The sequence below is a fragment of the Staurois parvus genome, unplaced genomic scaffold (assembly GCF_062004578.1).
Source record: "Staurois parvus isolate SC_StPar_1 unplaced genomic scaffold, SC_StPar_1.0 ptg000706l, whole genome shotgun sequence".
NCBI lineage: Eukaryota > Metazoa > Chordata > Amphibia > Anura > Ranidae > Staurois > Staurois parvus.
Window position 1 is genome coordinate 470,946 of NW_028318502.1, and position 7,435 is coordinate 478,380.

Here is a 7,435-nt window from a genome sequence, read left to right on the forward strand (position 1 = left end):
AAGCCGAGTAGGCTTGGGAAAAAAATCTTGAGGCAAAACGAAAGGAGCCAGTTGATTTGAAGTGGGTTTCCTGGACAAAAATAATGTCTGCTCCTGAGGATTGAAATGCCCTCAAAGCCATCCAACGTTTTTGGATGGAATTAAGGCCCTTGACATTGTATGATAAAAACCTTAAAGCCATCATAAAATAATAATGGATATAGCATGTGTATCAGAAGAAAAATAAATGAAATACCATTGATGAAACAGAATAGAAAACATTAAGATAACAGAAAAAATAGAAATTACAGTGGGAGACATAGATATCCATAAGGTTATATACTTGGGAACAATAACTAGACCCAAGTCATCTAGGCTAATGGCTAGACGAAATCGAGGCAACACGACATCCGACAAATCAGGAAGGTCGTCAAACCCGGCCAGGGAAAAAAACAAAAGAAAAAAGTGCACCCAACAAGGGTTCGGCCAGCCAAAGAAACCATGTAGAAACAATGTAGAGATCAGGGGGAAGGATCAGTACCGGAATTACCACAGGAGGTCACCCCAGAAGAACATCAGGTGGGCGGATCGCTTGATCGAGGAGGATGTGGACATTGTGGGGAATGAGAAAGTCGCTTCTGGCCCCTACGAACTGGTGTCCAGATCTTGTTGGGGGTGGCGGAAGGGCGAGATGGGGTAGGAGGCAATGAAGACGCATCATCCGACAAAGGTGGGAGTCCCAGCTGCTTTAGGAAAGAGTCCGCCTCATGAAGATCACAAAGAACAACTTAGGTGTTGTCGTTAGAAACAACCAGCTTGAAGGGAAACCCCCAGCGATAACTGACACGGTGTTGCTGAAGGTGTGTGGTGATTGGCTTCAGTGCACGCCGTTTGGCCAGGGTAATCAGAGAAAGGTCACAACAGAGCTGGAGTCTGTCTCCTTTAAATTCCAAAGAAGATTTGTGGCGGACTGAAGATAATAAGGCTTCTTTGCTTTGAAAAAAATGGAAGCTGACTATGACATTGCGTGGTCTGGTGCCTTCAGCAGGTTTCGGGCCCAGAGAGCAGTGAGCCCTATCCATTCGCCAATCTGCTTCTGGAACCATGGGAGCGGTTGCGATGAAGAAGGACAATAGGTGACGGTGTAGTGCTTCAGATACGCGTTGTCTTCCTCCAAAACATGAATGTATTGCACCAATGCATCAAACTTATTCTTTAATTGATCCGTGCGGTCTCCGATCTGGGCTATTTCCCTTCTGAGATCCAAAGGCAATTTTCCAACTTCAGTGGATATAGAAGCGGTAATATTGTGTAAAAATACTTGCAATTTATTGTCCAGCGCAGAGATTGTGAGAGAAGATGAAGCCTGCTGAGATGCCTGGGTAGAGGGTGGATGATTCCCTGGTAAAGGGTGGTCCATTGCCCCTCCTGTCATAACCTGTGGGTCAAATTCCTCCATCTGGGGATGGTTCAAAGCTGGAGCTGTTAGCTGCTCTGCTGGGAGGAAGGCTGCAGTACCCTCCGTGGCCGCTGGGGATCCGGGATTGCTCCTTGGACTCATAGTAGCACTCAAGGCCGGGGATTGCGGTCTGGAAAGAAACCACCGGAGCAGTGAAGGCCGCGGGTCCTGTGGCAGCGGGGAGGGGGGCTTCCAATCTTCCCCATTGAAAAGTCCCCCAGGTGCCGGGCCAGGTGCAGAGCTAATGTGGCTCACCCGGAGCGTATTAAGAGATGTGTAGCATGACAGGAGAGCTAGGAAGGGCCGGGGATAAGCGGAGCTCAGGCGCTACACGTCCACCATCATCCCTGGTCACGCATGCACCCCCCTATGTGACCTATTTCAATTCTTTATACTCCTGAGGCGGCTCTGTTTTTTGGAGCGAAACATGTAGAGTTTATTTTTACTTCTCTTTGGGTCTTTCTTTGAGAGCACTTTTTGAATGCACATGGTATTTACTCTCCCCCCCTTTTTTGGAGAGGTCTGTACTGTGCTTTATAGTGCATCATTTGCATTCCTCAAGATAGTGAGGTATTTTTGACTGGATATGGTGATGTATGGGGCTTGTCCATTAGAGGCTGGTATTAAGTCCCGTGGATGAGTGTACCCGTATTACATATCTGTAGCAAGACAGATTATACTGTCCAACTAGTTCTGCCCATGGGGTGACCTTATCTCCTTAATAGAGATGATATATTCCATCTGATAGGCTTATGATCAAACTACAGAGTCTTCTTTATGCCGTAACTTCATCTACAGTGGTATGGTATGTGATCTGGTCTGGTGTTATTAACCATTTGGATGGAAGGTAAATCCTTGTATTGGTATCCAGTCATACTGTTGTGCGCAGTACATTCCACTCCAATAGGTATTAATTACAGCTTAGCATACATTTTATATATATATCTGAATAAAGGTCATATTTTAGATTCAACAATTGGCCTGATGCTGCGTAGGGACACACACCCTCGTCCAACATAGATTTGTTATTTGCCAAAGATGATGATTTACAATTCGGGATTAGTTCAATAGTTGTGTTGCTGTTGTTCCCAGTTGCTTCCACTTTGTTATAATCCCACTAACAGTTGAGTGTGGAATATTTAGTAGCCAGGAAATGTCACGGATGGACTTATTGCACAGATGGCCACCTATCACGGGACCACGCTTGGAGTCACTGAGCTCCTGAGAGCGACCCATTCTTTCACCAATGTTTGTAGAAGCCGTCTGCATGCCTAGGGGATGATTGTATACACCTGTGTATAAATGATTGGAGGGGTGTCCCGATACTTTTGGCAATATAGAGTATCTGGAATAGGTTTATTTGGTAGGGAAGTCCAAGTTGTTTTTACCTAACACTGTATATATGATGCTGAAAAAGTGGTTCCAAATTTACTTAAAGTGTTACTAAATCCCCAACAGTACAATCAGTCTGTAGATGCAGGAAAGCATGCTTGTTATACTCACTATGGAACCTAAGGGGTTAATCCTCTGCAGTGTGTAAAAAGGCTGTTTGATCCTTTCTTCTCTGACCCTCTATTTGTTGAAATGATCACCTGATACAGACTGAACCCATGGTCACATGCACATGCTCAGTTTGGTGTGTATTGCTAGAGAGGTTTTTTATTTTCTTGGGAGAGTGCATGTGATCAACACAGGGCCAATCAGCACTGTCCAGACAGAGGGTCAGTGCTCTGCTGAAGTCACAAGATTGCTCTAACTGCTGATGAGAAAAGGTACATAAATGGTTTATTCAAAAAGGTCACAGATATAGGTGCTATGGTAGCTCTGAATACCGGCTATCACAACTTTTAGCATTGGAGCAAAACTTTGATACTGTTGTGGAACAAGAGGACCGGTCCAAGTGGGTTTATATTTACTAAAATAATTGCATTTCCATGTTGTGTGTACTGTGTGAGACCAGATATAGTGAATGCAGGGTCTGGGGAGAGCGGATATAGTGAATGCGGGGTCCGGGGAGAGCGGATATAGTGAATGCGGGGTCCGGGGAGAGCGGATATAGTGAATGCAGGGTCCGTGGAGAGCAGATATAGTAAATGCAGGGTCCGTGGAGAGCGAATATAGTGAATGCAGGGTCCGTGGAGACCAGATATAGTGAATGTGGGGCCGGGGAGAGCGGATATAGTGAATGCAGGGTCCGGGGAGAGCGGATATAGTGAATGCAGGGTCCGTGGAGAGCAGATATCGTGAATGCAGGGTCCGTGGAGACCAGATATAATGAATGCGGGGCCGGGGAGAGCGGATATAGTGAATGCAGGGTCTGGGGAGACCAGATATAATGAATGCGGGGTCCTGGGAGAGCAGATATAGTGAATTCAGGGTCTGGGGAGACCAGATATAGTGAATGCAGGGCCCGGGGGGACCACATATAGTGAATGCAGGGTCCGGGGAGAGCGGATATTGTGAATGCGGGGTCCGGGGAGACCAGATATAGTGAATGCAGGGTCCGGGGAGACCGGATATAGTGAATGCGGGGTCCGGGGAGACTGGATATAGTGAATGCGGGGTCCGGGGAGAGCGGATATAGTGAATGCAGGGTCCGGGGAGAGCGGATATAGTGAATGCAGGGTCCGAGGAGACCAGATATAGTGAATGCAGGGTCCGGGGAGAGCGGATATAGTGAATGCGGGGTCCAAGGAGACCAGATATAGTGAATGCGGGGTCCGGGGAGAGTGGATATAGTGAATGCAGGGTCCGGGGAGAACAGATATAGTGAATGCAGGGTCCGGGGAGAGCGGATATAGTGAATGCGGGGTCCAAGGAGACCAGATATAGTGAATGCGGGGTCCGGGGAGACCAGATATAGTGAATGCAGGGTCCGAGGAGACCAGATATAGTGAATGCAGGGTCCGGGGAGACCAGATATAGTGAATGCAGGGTCCGAGGAGACCAGATATAGTGAATGCAGGGTCAAGGGTTTAGTAACACTTTAACCTTTGGGCATTGCCACTATACATGTAACTTATCTCCTTTTGGCCACACTCTCAGGAGCAGTGGATGGAGCAGTTGGGTAATATTTTCCCCAGTTTAGTTGGTAACTTCTAGAGAAAACTTTATCGTTTGCTTCCCCTAGGAACAAATTTAAAAAATTATATTTATCCACTTGGACCGGTCCTCTTGTTCCACAACAGTATCAAAGTTTTGCTGCAATGCTAAAAGTTGTGATAGCCGGTATTCAGAGCTACCATAGCACCTATATCTGTGACCTTTGTGAATAAACCATTTAGGTAGTGTGAGATGTGGTGCAAGGGACACAATTCTTCCTGAGCCACGTCCAATTTATTCTATAGGTAAGTAGCATCCACTCGCCTCATCTCCATAAAAATACATGTACCCTATAAATGCCCTTGTTTAACCCCCCCATAAAAGTGGTTTGTTTTGTGAAGACCTTGTTCCAGCAGGGCTGAGAATCTAGATAAAATAACAGGGACTCCTGAATATTCAGGCTGTGGTGGTTGTACAACAGAGGAGACCTGAAAGGGAGATCCAGGGGCAGTGATCTGATTACCTGCAGCATCTCTGGGATCTCTTCTGCTTTTTGTAGAGGGAGATCAGGGTGATGGGTCAAACAAATATCCACCATCAGAGGGAGAAGGAGATGGAGAGATATCAACTGTTGTTACGTTCCCCCCTTCCTGATCCTCCTGCCTCCACCTTACCTTGTCTCCATGACCTCCCTTCATACATTGACCTGGAGGCAGCTGTAGCACATAGTAAGCTTTGTCTACCACACCACAGGTCCCTGTGCAGCACCTCTGACAGTTTTGTGGCTGAAATGTAGCGGAGATACTCACACATCTGTCACGCTCTGTCCCATGTATGCACCCCTTTCTGTCAGGTTTTAATTCTGTCCCAGTTGGGGATACATCTCTTTATATTATGTCTTGGTGATAACGATGACTGGGAAATAAAGAGGAAGGTAATCACTCCTACATGGACATAGACAGCAATGGAAACCCAATTTTTGTACAGTATAGATGATAGTTCGATGTTATAATGCTTTGTCCCTGTCCCCCCCCCTGAACTCCTTTAACACCAAAGCAATTCATTTGATTGATTTACCATTTTGTTGTTGTTGATTTTCCCCAGCAGAGTGAGTTTGGGGTCTGAAAACCCAACAAACCAAAGTGAATTATGAATGACTCCTTCACCCCTATTGAACATTCACTTTCCATCTTGTGATGTAGAAATGTAATTTTACCAGAAAAAAAAGAGAAGTATAACTTGAAAATGAATAAAGGTAATTCTGAATGACTGAAAGTGTACTAAATATGAAATAAAATAATAAACCAACTTTAATAGATCAGTTACACTGCCCAATATGGATCTTATCATTTCAGATTGAAGTTACTATTCTTCCATTCTTTGTTCTGTAGTGTAAATCGGTCTCAGTCGATGTTTCTATTCTTCCCTTCGTTGTTCTGTAGTGTAAATCGGTCTCAGTCGATGTTTCTATTCTTCCGTTCTTTGTTCTGTAGTGTAAATCGGTCTCAGTCGATGTTTCTATTCTTTCGTTCTTGTTCTGTAGTGTAAATCGGTCTCAGTCGATGTTTCTATTCTTCCGTTCTTTGTTCTGTAGTGTAAATCGGTCTCAGTCGATGTTTCTATTCTTCCGTTCTTTGTTCTGTAGTGTAAATCGGTCTCAGTCGATGTTTCTATTCTTCCATTCTTGTTCTGTAGTGTAAATCGGTCTCAGTCGATGTGTATAAAGTTCTGGTGATTGTGTCTCCTCCTGGGCAGATCTGCTGGTGACTGAGAAGATCTGCTGTGTGCCATGAGATGTTCTCTGCTCCTCTGTGTCTCTTACCTGCTGATCCTCATCCTCCCCATCACATCCTATGGAGTTGTATTGGCCCGGAGCTCAGCACCTCGTTGTAGACTTGATATGTTAAAGCCATTGTTTGAGTATGAATATTACCAGGAGGGAGATGTCATTATCGGAGGATTACTCTCTGCTCACCATTCCACCCAATTTATGAGAAGAGTTGAAGGTCTTGGTTTGCCTGGTGGACCTCTACTCTTTGACTATTGTGAGTCGTAAGTCTCTCTTTTTATCATCTTTTTTTCTCTCTGTATAACTCAACAAAAAAAATGGTTTGTCTTCATTTTCACAGTAATATTGTATGAACATGTATAGCTTTTATTCTGATATAACCCTTTACATATACTAACATGTATCATTTTATATTAACCCACTACTAAAAACATACATCTATCGGTACCGGCACAATTCTGATTGCTGGGAAGGGCTATGGCAGTTGTGCAGCAGCTCCTTGTGGCTTAGTGGTGGGCAGCACAGTGGCTCAGTGGTTAGTATTCCTTCTCTGAAGCACTAAAGTCCTTGGCATGATTCCCAACTAGGAGAAGAAAGAATATCCATCTATCCTTCTCCTCTCTGACGAATGATGCCGGAAGCTATGAGGACTTTGAAATTTCCGGTTACTGATCTGTGTTTGATCAGATGCTTCAGAGGGCAGAGGAGGTATCAGGGGTACAATAGATCCCTACACTCTTCATAAAGAGTACCTGTCACTGTCTGAGCATTCACAAAGGATGTTGTTCATCCCTTCCCTATTAAACTGGGCCGATCTGATCTCAGGTGTAACAGTCTCCTCTCCATGTGTAAGCGTTGGCTTCCCTTTTTGCACCACACACCAGATCCTCTCTACATCAGCAAGGTTGGCTCAAGAGAAAAGATAACTTTCATTATGTAATATATTAATTCAAAGGCCCCAAAATATTTAAAACCAGATAAAAGCTCTCACAAACAATGTACACTGTATCCCAATGAACTCAGATATATTGCCTCCTTAACCACTTCCCGACCGGCCGTTGTATATAAACGGCCAGACGGTGGCACTGCAGGGTCGGGTGGCCGTTTATAAACGGCCTCTCTGCACCCTGCTTTTGCGCGCTCCCTGCGACCGCGATCCGGTGCCC